Here is a 13927-nt window from a genome sequence, read left to right as displayed (position 1 = left end):
ATTAATCTCAAAATTAGATTTTTTTTTCTAGCTAATTGTCAACCTTTCAACCTAAAAAAAATTCCCTTGTTTATTGTAGAAAATCTTTGAGATTAATCTAAAAATTTCTGAATTATTTTGGCAAAAGTTTACTCCTCTTTATTTATGCCGTCGTAAAAGCATAAATAATGTTTCATCCAAACATTATCAACCATTAGGTTGATAATGTATAGCTGGGTCTAAACAAACCTGTATAGCTGGGTCTAACTTCATATAGGGCCTACTCAATTATCAATCTACTGTAAGTTGCATAGCTAAAAATAATTTTGTTAGGGCCCACATCTTACTAATTTCAGTCCTGGGTACCGGAGTAATAAACCCAGCATTCCTAAAATATATTCTGTATAATTGAGTCACTAATTGTTCAAAATAAATTGTTGACATCAAACTCTTATTTGATGTCAACATCAAATAACCTTATTTAAGGTAATTCTTGTTGTCTTATTATAGAATGTTACTGTCTAGAAATGTGAGCAAAATGGCTTATTTCATTTGAAGTGACCTCAGATGCTTTGAGATTAAACTGAAAAATTAGAAACTACACCTCCATCAAGGAGCAGTCAAAATAATAATAAAAAACTATTATATTTTCCCTGTTTAAAGAGGATATGGACTGGAAATTTTTAATTAAATCATAGATATCATTTTAAAATTATACCTAATTTAAGATTTTCATTGCAAACATTGAAAATCACTTATCTTGTCCGCTAGATGGGGCTAAAGTTAAACTAATATTTACAGTGAATGTGGTGTCTGTTCAGTATGTTCCAACTATCTTTAACACTGTTAAGGGGAAAATTTGGTGTTTGTGTAACATAAAAATGGAACTGCTGGGATGATTTAATGTTTTCTGTCGTGTGTTGGACTTTCCCCATATCAGAGAAAATATTTATCTTCTCCACCAGCAAAACTTAGGAAAAAAAAACCTGAAAAGCCAAATTATAAACTCAAGATCAACCTCTCGGTCTGAGGTCTTTCGGTTAAGAACAATCCACCACGAAAACAGGAAATAACATTGTTTCGAGAACGCGCACGGCGCCGCCGCCCTAATTGGGGGGGTGAAAAAAACTCGACGCCATCTTGTTTTAGGTCGAGATCCATCTTCACCAAATAAAAAGAAGGCTACATCTCATGATTTGACAGCTATCTCGTATATTTTGTGTAGACACACACGCTACCGACATAGCTGTTTTAAAAGGTAATTCATATGAATGCTTTGTTCCTAAACGGACATTAATGTGACATTGTTACCTAATGGCGCCTGGCCGTTAGTGCTCTCCGGTTGCGCCCCTCTCCCCTCTCAGCTCAGAGCCCGCCCACAAATACTAACTGCATGATGTCATCATAAACCAACCATTTCTTAAAAAAAAAAAAAAAAAAAGACCGTTTTCATCACTCGCTTTCTTTCTTTCTTTCCTTCTTTTTTAAGGGACTACCACAATTCCCATATCCCACCATCAAGTCTTAACGTGAAGAAATCGAAATCATCTTCAAAAGAAGAAATAAGATGGCGATCGAAAAAAAATGCGTTCTTCTTTCCATGTAATTCGACCTGTGATGTCTGTGTCCTCAACGGCCGCACATTTCCGACTTTTAAACCGGAGCGAACGGACCGAGCCTTTTATACTGCTGCCGTCGTCCTCAAAGTTTGCGCGAGCACCAGCAGTTGCTGCTGTCTCGCAAAAAGGCGCATGCGCCAGTGGGTGCAGTTCAGGGTGGGGGAGGGTCGACGAATGGAAAGGATGAGAACATCCTCCCTGCACATATGATGTCAAAGGGATTTCTACATACACACTACTACTTTAGAGAGGTGCTCTGTGATTTTATTTTATGAAACCTTACTTTAAGTAATAGGGACTGGTAATACACATTTTACACAAAATGTAACTGAGTAAATGTATTTAATTTTAGATTTCTGATCATGCAGTGGATGTCAGATTATACACACTCATTTAAAAGGCCAAATTTTGTGATGTAAAAAAAATGAGAATTTACTTCCCCCCACCACACACACACAGTTCAACTGAAAAAACCCCCAACAAATTAAGCTCGTAGTAGGATAAAAATATCGAACTACATATCTATGTAAACTTACTTCAAGTCTAGCATTCTCTTTTTAGCAACAACTCCATGTGGATTTGTTGAATGGTTTCTTATGAATTTTTTCTTATGGAGTCTATCTATTTGTTCACTATTTAATTTTATCCCATAAAACACTGCTCTTGTGTAAGGAGGTTACATAACAGCTTAGCCTTCTGCTGAGTTGTTATGGATTTGGGTGATCCTTTACAAGCCTGCTACTACTAGATTCAAATCCTAGTATTGTTTAATAAAAATCGACCGCAATAAATCTACCGCAATAAATATATTATGATGTATAATATAGAACAGGTAAAATGTGTGAAAAGAGCAATAGTAGGAATGGATCTCAAATTTAGAAGAATTAATACCTTATTTTGTCTGTTTATTTATTTATGCGGTGTTGAGAAAATCATACATTCACATGTATGTCACATTTTTATGTATGAACTTATAAGGTGAGTCTTCACTAAAACCAAGTTCTCAAGAAGACTGCCTGATTTTGTTTTGTTATTCTGTTCTTTCCATCCTTGGAGGGGAAAATGGGAAGCAGGAGAGGAAGCAGTTAATTGGTTTAAACAAAACCTCCTGATAAAAACATTCAGACAGCTGACTTCACTTTCAAAAGATTATCACTTGGATAATGACTGTTTAAAAACAGCACAAAGTACTCTGGAGTCTATGATTTAAGCCATCAAAAACCATTTACTTAAAGTGAAAAATGCTAACTATTTTTACATTTAGAGTTTTTTATTACATCATAGTGTATTTTGTTGTTATAAATCATATTTTAATGATGGAATAAATCCATAATACATGGACCATAATTCAATGCTATGGAAGCTATGCTAAAATGAAAATTATTCTAAAATGTAAACTATGGTTAAGCTAAAACAGAAATTATGCTGAAGTTGTACTAAAATGGAAGTTACTCTAAAATTAACCTTGTGCTAAAGCGAAAGTTGCGCTAAAACTGAAGTCATGCTAAAAGGGAAGTTATGTTGTAATGCAAGTCATATTAAAGGTGCTAGCATGACATGCATTGTGGCTTTTGGTGTTGTTGTGGCTTCTTGTTGTTGTGTTATGGGTTTTGCATTTTGTTGACCCTTCTAAGTCACCATATTATTCCACTTTAATCTCGGAGAAGAGTTTATTCTCATTTGTTTTTCAAACATTTTGACATAATTGACAGTTTTTGCTTAAATTTTCTAAACTGGGGAATAAAGTTATAAAAGGCAAGGTAACATGGGTAGACAGTACAAATATAATCTACTCAGCAGCTCTATTTATCTAAATGAATACAGATTGAACGTTTTTATAAAAATAATTTGACGTGGTGTAGCTGAACAGAAAGACATCCTGGAGATTTTTTTGAAGACTCGTTCTCGTGAACGCGCAAGGAGACCGATCACGGCGCCCCTGTCAAACGGGGAGTGTAGCCCCGCAGAATGTGGAGGCGGAGCCCGTTCGTGGGGGAGGCGGAGTCTCGGGAGTCCTGGCAGGGCCGCCATTTTTTGCACAGGGAAAAGAGACTGGTTTTGAAGGGATCTAATTTCTAAAAGTCGCCGTTGACTGGGGCTCTAAGGCTTTTTCTAACGGTTTCGAGTCCATTTTTCGCTACATTTGAGGAGCCCCAACGTAAAACAACTGGCGCGCATTTTCTTCAGAAACAGGAAAAGGAACCTTGAGAGAACACGTCTGAATACAAACATTTTAAACCTAGGCTAGGAATCCGCAGTGTGTGTACTGAAGTATTGTTTTGGTTGTGGAAGCTGCGACTGGGGTCTCACCCAGGTCCCCATATTCGCTATTCAAAGCCTCCAGAGTGGACTTAAAAAGGTAAGTTAACTGTATTATGTGGCGATTATAGATTAAGGTTAAATGAAGCCTGAACGTGTATTGTTGTCTATAGTTAGCTAGCATGGTGTTACCTGCTAACATATCAGCTGAGAGTAGCCTGCTAACTTGCTCTTGAACCTTAGTAAATCAGAGTATCTAAGTGCTGAGTTTATTTCGCTTGTTTTATGGTGAGCAAACCTTTAAAACTCTTACAAAAGACCATCAATTTCTACTAAAATCATGAAGTTGTCAAGCCAACTGACCACTTGCTAACTAGCGCATGCTACTATCTCAAATTAGCTTGACACAAACCGAATAAGGCTTTGACTTCTCGTTTATAGCGTAGTGATGCACTACACCACCGGTAAAAATGGGTAAATATTATGTAGAAGTCATAAACAGATTACAATGACAAGCGTTTGCAAAGTTAGAGCAGGGTTAATAATACTAATTTGGAGTAACGTAACATGAAAACGCTACATTACATTGATCTGTCCACAATCAAAACTCTCCATTGAGAACATTAACACTTCTCAATGTCTGTTGGAAAACCCGTCGTATGCTTTCCGATCAGCGGCCACACATGAACAGATGTGAAGTGGGAGTCACTCGGGTGTTTTAGTTTGACATGCTGACACTGCGGGCCATATTGCGCACAGTTTTATTCGCTTTTGTGTACATACATTAAATATGGGCAATGCGAGAGTCTATAACCCCATTGACCGACCGCGTTTTAGAGGAAATCTCCACCTCACTTGCATACTAAATTAACCAGCTGGATTTTCGTCTGTCATATTTGCAAATAACCCAGTCTCATTGCATCTAACCTCCGATCGTAACCTTCATTTGATTTTAATTGCACAGAATTAGATTACCTCAATGCAGATTATTTATTTTATATATAGAGCAATCTTGCAGCCATATTGTGATCCCTTACACTACAGAGTGCAACACCCTTTATTACCATGCCGTTATATTGCTCTACATTTGATAAAAACCTGTCAACAAACGCGCCTGCTCGTTTTATTATGTTACAAACGTAGTATTAGTATTTAAAGAACTAACTAAGCGCTGCTTTTTGGAGTTGCCTCGCCTTACAGTATCATTTCCGTTCAGAAAAAAACTACAAAACCACCGCTCAAATCCGGAGAACAATGAGCCTTTAGATAAACCGATATGTTTAGTTTATGTCCCAGGCAACTTAGAGCAAAGCCAGTTGTTGAAATACCTTAAATGCTCAGGGTTGCATTACAGTCCCTCCTTAGTTTTGGATTCATAGCCGAAGCAGGATAAATAAAACCTCAAGCAAACGCATTATAGAAAACGGATATTTTGCGACTTTGGAGCTCAGATTGAGGTTTTAGTGACTTATTTTAGAGTTGGTGTGTGTTGGGATCAAACGCTGCAGCCATGGGGGAGGGGATATTCCATTTAGGTTCTCAATAAGCATCTCTCTTAGTCATCCTGTGCCCTGCCGCTTCTTTTCTGCACGCCCTGGCACTGATTACCGCATATAATGTTCAGTCGGCTTTGGTAGCCTGCTTGCTGATGTCGTCGGTCTTTCCTGTCTGTGACGACCCAAGCATTAATCCACTTCTGTCTACGCATTATGCTGTTAGCTTCCGTTAGCTCGGTTGTTGCGTTATGGCCGTAACGACCAAATATTTCCGTTTTTACCTCGACATTCTTTTCGTTTAATCGACTAGAAAAATACTTTTTTGTTGCTTTGGTCGCCGTTGTACCAACAGAAAAAACGTTAAACATCAAATTTCAAGAGGCTAATCATATAGTACTAATAATAATGCTGGGCCTTGCGTTAACTGGCCGTGCGTTTCGACGGATTCACAACAGCTCTAGGCGGTTAACAACACAGAAACTGTACCGAGAGAGTGACACTTGGAGCAGAGTGTGTGAGAGTTGATTGAACGCATTCTTGGGGGGATTTTTCTTCCCACGGCGAGGCTCCCCTGGCTACACGCCGTCCTGAGAAAAGCGCTCTGAAAATGGCGACATGCACCAGGGTGTTGTGGTAACATAATAGCAACGTTGTACCCTCTCCACACCCCTATCGGCAGGACTGACTGCAGCGCCGACACACTCGCAGAAAGGCAACTGCACAACACATGATTATTTATTTCAGTTCAGGATAAAATAACGTGGAAAAGACACTAAATCCATCTCAAACCAAATTACTAAACACGTTGCGTCATTTTTGTGTGTTATTCCTGGCTTTAAATCATGTAATATGATGTTTTTAGTTGGTTGATATTATAGGGAAAAGCATCTGTCAGGAATAATCCATAATAATTACTTCTAAGCAATCAGTTGTGGTTTGTTTTCTTCATTAAGCTGCTTGTCATCTTCTGTAGTGTAAAATGACTTCACCTGATATTTTACTTAAGCCCTTGTTTGAATAAAGATCTCCTGTGATCAGTAATCCGATATGCTTAATATGCAGGTGTCTTATCTGCTAAATTTTGTGTGTGCATTTGCAAATAAATTAATAACTTTACATATTTCCTGTAGTAATGTTTCATTTTCTCTGCTGCCGTCGGTCACAACCATGTATTGGGTGGCAGCAGCATGACAGAGGAAACAGATAAGATGCTCAAATTAAAATATAATTTTCAAGTAGAAAAGTATTGTATATAAAATGTCTTTGCATATTTTGTGCAAATGAAGATGTTGAGTATAAATAGATATTCTGTTCAAAATGAAAGCAATTGTATCATGTGTATATATCTTACATGTTTTATTTTTTGTAAAAAGCCATATTTTGTCTCACTTTGGCCAATGCCTGCCTGTGATGTTTAGAAATCAAGTTGGAGTTTGTAAACGCACATTTATACGTCTCCATTCATAAAATGTAACATAGCCGCTCTGTGAAATCTCATTTACACACCGTAATAAAAAACTCAGTGGAGTTTCAGGCTGCCTGTTTACCTGTTCGACTTCATCTATATGCAGCCAGCGATTATTTGAATAATCAGTTATTCAAACAAGTAATCGAATAAAAATAATTTGCCACATTCTGCAGATTTTTAATTTCACCAGATTTAGATTATTATATTCAATATTAGAAATGCATAAAAATACAAATGAACATAATTCTGTTCTTTTTTTAAAATAAGAATATAATGTTTTATTGCCCAAAATGCAATAATGGATCACTCCTTTAGTGAACACCTCATTATTTGTACATTAATTAACAAATTCTTACATTAAGCGATTAATAATTAGATAAGCAAAAGATGCTTACATAATTTGAACCAGGTGAAGCTAAAGCTATGCCACTCTAGGAGTATTTACTTCGTTTTTTATTTTTAATCTTAAATGCAAAATTTTTATATTTGTACAGTTTTTGCTTAATTACTGCACTTTCTTTCACCAAATTGAATTTTTTTTCTGTATACGACAGTTAACAATCTATTGCTAAATTAGTTGCCAATTATTTCAATAACTGATTAATAGTGATTAATCGTTTCAGCCTTTATACCTGGATAATGAGGCCTCAGCATTAAACACAATCAACCTGTTTATGCTTTTCAACATAAGTTGTCAACAGTATGTCCGAAACAGAAGCAGGAACAACTAAAAGCGTAATAAGCAGTGAAGCCAGAGTCAGTTTCAAGTCATTTAATGAAGTTAAGTGGTTGCTGCTTAGTGTCTGATGATACTCTGCCCTTTAACACACAACATCCCAAAACATTTCTCTCTCTGTTTGAAGACTCGCTGCTCCTTTTGGTTTATGGCAGCACAGGTAGTGATGAGTACCTGGATGGATTAAAGTGAGCCTGATGGCCATGTGCATGATGCCATGTGTGTGTGTTTGTGTGTGTTTTTGTTTGTTGTGTTAACAAAGACGGAGAGCGGAGGCGTGGTGCCTCTCTTGTCATAGCGACAGAGCGGGTGGTGTGGATTCATGGCAGTCTCAGATGACACAGCCTCCTTTAAGCTTAGCTGCACTCTAAGAAGCTCATAGTATCAAAAAGCCGGCCTGTAAGCAGGAAGCTGCTCCTCTTCCTCCTCTTCTTTTTCCTTTTCTTTACCTTTAATTGATTGGAGAAAAAGATGGAGAAGAAATGAGACGAAGATGACATCTAGTTCTTTATTGACTTATTGATAAAACTGATAAATTCAATCCGAAAGCTTTTATGCTTCGTCTTATCGCAGATGATAAACTTGAGTTGTCCAAAGTGTGGCTCAGGGGTCATTTGTGGCCCTCTGGAGGATTTTTGGCGGCCCCCTGACCTCAGTTCTATTGGTTGATGCAGATGTTCACTTTTTCATCTTTTAAGACATTTTCTTTTACAAATAATGTCTTAGAGACAAAAAGTAAGAAAAAAAAAAGATGCAATAAAATTGTAAAGTTTATTAATTGTTTTTAATTTTGTTTTTGTTTCTTGTAAACAAGATCTTGGATCTAAATGAGACAACCTGTATAAATAAAGGTCAAATACAAATAAAATAAAAAATTAGTGTTGAAAAATAAATTAACTACAAAGGTGTAGTAGGGCCATTCTAACTAAATGAAATATAATTAAATAAAAAGAAGGTAAAGTCATAAAACTACAAGAATAGTCATAATAAGAATAAGAATAGTTTTATGACTATTCTCATTTTTAAAAAATTTGCGTAGCCGTAATACTGTTTAGTTTTGTTTTTTTGCGTTCACCTTAATTTTGGATTAACCAGAATTATTGACCTGCTTTTACTCAAAAGCAAATCTTACTGCCCAAATAAAAACAAAAAAAATATCAACACCCCAAAAATATGAATACCAATGCAATCTAGCAACAGCTTTATGTTTTGTATCTGTTTTCTACAAAAATCTATTCAAACATTTTGTAAATTTCAATGAAATTTGCATTTTTTAGTTTATTTTTGCACACATAAATTAAAAAAAGGCATAAAAGTTTGTTTTCAGCTCAACCATTTCACCCCACCACTGCAGTAAATGCTTCTCTCTGAAACAGTGACGCCTTTCTGTGTGTGTAGACTCCCCTCACCATGTGGGACTAACCCGGGTCGCCGTTTCCCTGGTCTCTGGTGGTCTCACATGTGTGGTGCCCAGACCCCAGAGACCCGCAGAGTCACATGGCCTCCCAGCTGGGAAGAGGAGCCGGGGCTCAGGTGACCTGTTGTTGTGCTGCTAGCTGGGCCGTAACAGATCCCCCCTTTTTAAACTAGCTAGCAGGTGGCTTTAAAAAAAAAAACAAACAAAAAAAACCCTTTCTGTTGCTGCAGTGACGTTTCACTGGCATTGAGAAAAAAAGAAAGAAAGTGTCAGCCTTGGTGATGTAACACTGCAGTCCAGGCGTAAAAATTGATCAGGAATCACTGTTGTAATGTATCCTGAGTGGCTGTTGCTGTTGTTTTCCCCTCCCTTCTTCCATGCACACATAGCTCAGATCTTAGCTAGTGGTTCTGTGCATTCTCCAAATGCTGGAGCCCGGCACTGGCTCCATGTTGTCCTCTAATGACAACAGCCCTCTAAATCAAGTCAACAAAGACTTATAACACCTCACAGGTGCATTTACTGTGATATATTTGATGTAACGCACATTACTCAGTTTTAAAAGGTTCAGAGGCGGGTAGAGTATCCAGAAATTGTACTGAACTAAGAGTAGAGATACTAAAGCATATTTTTACTCAAGTAGAAATAAAAGTAGCTATCCAAACTCAAGTAAGAGTAAAAAATTATTTGGTAAAAAGTCTGCTCAAGTACTGATTAACTGATCAAATGATAAATTATTTAATATTTAAAAATTACATCATCAGACGGACCAAAATATAAAGTTAAGATAAACTTTTAGGGGTGCACTGATGCAAAATTTTGGGCCGATATTATTATAGCTGTTATGGCCAATAACTAATATTTACCAATATTGTATGTATTTTACTGCCTTTTCGACACCTTTGAGGGAAAAAATACCAGAAGCAGATTAAAATAAATGTCAGTTGTTCATATCAGCCCAGTTTTAATTAGCTGGCCGATATCGATATATTAAAAAAATCACTAATATGATTCGATACAAATTTTGGTTCCGATATATTGTACATCTCTAGAAATCATTGTCACTCAGAAACTGACCCAACGAGAAGTATTCTATTTTAAATAACTTCTTTAAGGCTCAAAATTACAAAATATTTTGTCATAGTATTAGGGCCATGCTCACAAAATTAAATAGGACAGAGAATAAAATCAAAATAATACAAGAAGAAAGCCACAATATTGTGATTTAGATACTGGTAATATGACATTATTCTGCTAATATTGACATTATTATCAAAATATTATGATTTTATTCTCATTATTTCGACTCTATTCTCATACAGTTTTATTCTCGTAATTTTATTACTTTATTCTTGTAGTTTTATTACTTTATTCTTCATTTTTTAATATGTACCCAATAATCCGTTTATCTTACAGCTACAACTTAAATGTATTTTGAAGAGAATTTTATAACGTAGAACACAAAGTAATGGATCATAATCATAATACACACTTCAATGTCACAAAGTGGAGGACAGAGTTAATTACTAAAGTAAAATAACAATAAACTGCTAAATATCAGATTTTTTACTTGTTTCTGCTCCAGTAGCTTGCTGCCATGAGCGGACGAATGTGTGCATGAATGACTGGATGTGGATTAAAGCTCTTTGGGGTCCTCTGGACTTGATGAAACGCTACACAAGCACAAGGTATTTACCATCAATAAAATGATAGAAGACATGTTTTAGCTCCTGCCGTTAGCTTAGCTGCCATAATCTAGTACATAACTGATACACAGAAACTAAAAATCACTTCTAAGCTTCACAGAAATAACTTTATACAAGGTATTTAATAAACTAAATTAATGAAATATGGTTAAAAATCTGATTTTTAGCACGTTTCTCAACGTAATTTAGATGATAAACATAAAAACATCTTTACAGAGCAGAGCTGTAATAAACGGCCGCCTCTTGTAAAAACATTTGAACTCCTGCTTCACTATTGGTTTAATTTGTAGTGGTTTAAAACGAAGGCTCTTATTTCGAACTCTTGCTTTAAACGTGCAGCAACACATTTGTCTTTCTCATAAAGCAGAGTTAGAGTGCAGATGGAAACCCCGGTTGCCGTGGGCAACCCTGATTGATGAAGGCAGATGTAACGTAACAGTGAAAAAGAAGGCCAGACCTTGATCAGCTTCACTCGACTTAACAAATTTAATCATTAATTCACACACAGAAAAGAAGAAAAAATCTGGGATAAAACTGTCACTTTCATACAGAAGAGGATTAGAGCCACTGGAAAAAAAAATAATCCTGACTTTTTGTTTTTCTCAGAATTCTGACTTTTTTAATCTTCTAAAATCAAAAGTCAGAATTCTGAGAAAATTATAAACTATTTTTCTTAATGGCACTAATCTTCTTCCATACTTTCTCAAGAATTACAAAAAAATTATTTGCATCTTTCAGTTCATTTCCCATGTATAAAATAAGCTTAAGTGGCCATTTTGTTTTTTCCTATAAATTTTTGGAATAATCGATTAATTGATAATCATTAGTTGCAGCCCAAATTTAAAGTCTATATTTATATATTTTTACATTTTATTGAAATCTGATTTCGGTCCAGATTTGTCTCAAATGGAAAGGTTGCTGTGCCTGTACGGGGGGAGTGGCGGTCCGGTCCGCCACCCAGGGTCGTCCCCGGTTGCGCCTGCGTAGCATCACCTCCCCCTCCGCCTAATCGACGAGCTCTGGTGATTTCTAAAGCTCCCCAATTCATTTAGCGAGCAAATGAAAACAGAAAGGTGGACGAACGTGTAAACCACTTCCATCTTGTTGCTTCTTTTACAAATGTTTTGTTTCTTTGTTTTGCTGTTTTAGCCGCCCTCTTACGCCTGTTCGCTCCCCTCCACACCCCACCTCCCCGTAACACAGGCGGATTTAGCCGAAGGTGGCTTTAAAAGGTCCCTGTTGCAACTGTCTGCGACGCTCCCCTTCCCCTCTGCTCTGCATTACTGTTTCAGGTTTATTTAGAAAGTGCAGAGAGGAGGGAGAGGAATACGTCTGGGCGGGGTGACCAGGCGCAGGAGGGGGCTCTTTGCTTTTTTTCCCATTCTGGCTGCATTTCTCTGAGGTGATGGGCAGCTCTCCTAGAGGAAGTGGGAGGAGCAGACGCAGTTGGGCTCAGATTTACTCAGGAATGTGACTGCTCTGTACTTTGTTTTTCTTTTTTTTTTTTTGTCAGTCAGGCTCGGTTTGTGCTTTGCTTTAAAAGCCTCGCGCACCGAAGAATGTTTGAGAGGTTCCAGGCTCAACTTTCTATACAGATTTTTGCAGAAAAGAAACACAAACAAGCCGACTCGAGGCAAATAAACATCGTCAACAATATGATAATTGTATCTGTTATTTTGCTTTATGTAAACATCTGAGCCCAAATAAAAACACAGGAATGGAAATACAATGACGCTCTGGAAAAGTGTGCGATTTCATTTAGTGGTCTGGAAAAAGAGAACAGTCTGGATAATATTAATATTTCCAGAGATGGAAATGCGTTACAGTGGAAGTGCATTTTTGGAAAAGTGATCCGACTCAGTTGGATTGTGAGTCTGAGATTTTTATTTCTAATAACTGCACAGTAACTTCTGCTGTAGTCTTTTTTTATCACTTTAATAACCTTTTTTGTGTGAACCTTTACGCCTGATGCAGTCTTTATTGTCTTTGCAAGACTATTAAGGCTGCTTGTGTTTGATTTTATTCTTCTGTTTTGAATTCTCCATCAGTTCAACCATCCAAATATCTGTCTATCACTACATCCATTTATTTAACTTTCTGTCCATCTTTCCATAAATAAACTCACACTGGAGATGCATCTCTAAAAAGGTTATAATGTGACATTTTAACCTAGAAACTGTAGTGGAGAAAGTGTCTTTTTTATGGTATATTTATGTCTGTACTTGCGTAAATAGTTTTTATGAGTTTGTTTTGCCCTTATTTTTACAGAAACACCCCACATATAATGTATGGCTAAATTTTACTGAATTTGAACTGGATGAAGCTAAAATGCCTCTTTAGTTTACAGCTGTTGTTTCAGAAAACGTGCTTTTTTCAGTCCGAATACTTCAGTTAACGATTAATCGATTACCGAATTAATTGATGATTATTCCAGTTAGCGATTAATCAAGATTAATTGTTTTACCCTGGTTTGGAGTTGACAGCTGTCATATCTGAAATATTTCTGATTTAGAGTCGTGCTGCTCTGTTTACTCCCGCCTGAATTTTCTCAACTTTTGCGATGACTAAAGTTTTTGATCTTGGTGTTTTTGCTTCCTCGAAAGTCACACTGTGGATTCACTCTTCTTGACGTGCTTTTGTGGCATTTTTCCCCTTACAGTGAGCGATTAGCTGCATTCCTCCCTCTCATTACTCAATAGGCATGCAGGGGCAAGCAGACGTTCCCGGTTTGTAACCCCTCTCACCCCGTGTGCATGCTCCCTGAGACGTGATCTGAGCCTTTGTTTGGTCACAGTTTGCCTGGGCAGGCGGAGGTGTGACCTCCAGCCCATTTTGTCTCAGCATCTGTCCCTCCCTCTAATCCTGCTTATCAACAGAGCTGTGTGCATCAGGGGCAGCCACACTGACACACATGCTGCTGTCTGGGCTCACATCAAATGCAAAAAACAGGATTTTAATTATTTTACTAATCAGTTATACATTCTGCAAATTTTTCATTTAATCACTTAAACTTTTTATACAATATTAGAAATGCATAAAAACACAAATTTCCCTTTTATAGGTTAAAAAATGAAAATTCTATTGCCTAAAATGCAATAAAATTAAATTAGTGAACGCTTCATCATTTGTGAATTAATTGACAATATTTTTGCATTAACCGATTAATAATTGGATAGCAAAAGATGCTTAATAGGAGATTTTACATAATCTGAACCAGGTGAAGCTTCAGGCATTATTTATAATAAAT

The 13927-nt window shown here is 36.8% G+C and overlaps 1 protein-coding gene and 1 long non-coding RNA gene across 2 annotated transcripts in view; one reads left to right on the top strand and one right to left on the bottom strand.

Moving 5' to 3' along the window:
* Positions 1–1019: 1019 nt before the first annotated feature.
* On the bottom strand, positions 1020–1845 carry LOC107836596 (uncharacterized). Its single transcript, XR_001662531.1, has 2 exons — positions 1495–1845; positions 1020–1398 (listed from the first exon to the last, which is right to left on the bottom strand). It is a non-coding gene; the product is annotated as an uncharacterized LOC107836596 (long non-coding RNA).
* Positions 1846–3520: 1675 nt separating this feature from the next.
* Positions 3521–13927, top strand: part of kmt2e (lysine (K)-specific methyltransferase 2E) — a gene marked incomplete at its 3' end in the record, with an annotated part of 35403 nt that continues 24996 nt past the window's right edge. The window contains exon 1 of the mRNA XM_016673003.1: positions 3521–3957. The remainder of the gene's footprint in view (positions 3958–13927) is intronic.

Source organism: Poecilia formosa, unplaced genomic scaffold, assembly GCF_000485575.1.
Source record: "Poecilia formosa unplaced genomic scaffold, Poecilia_formosa-5.1.2 Scaffold69, whole genome shotgun sequence".
Classification (NCBI taxonomy): Eukaryota; Metazoa; Chordata; class Actinopteri; order Cyprinodontiformes; family Poeciliidae; genus Poecilia; species Poecilia formosa.
Note: the sequence above shows the minus strand (reverse complement) of the source record. Positions and strands in the feature narration are given on the sequence as shown.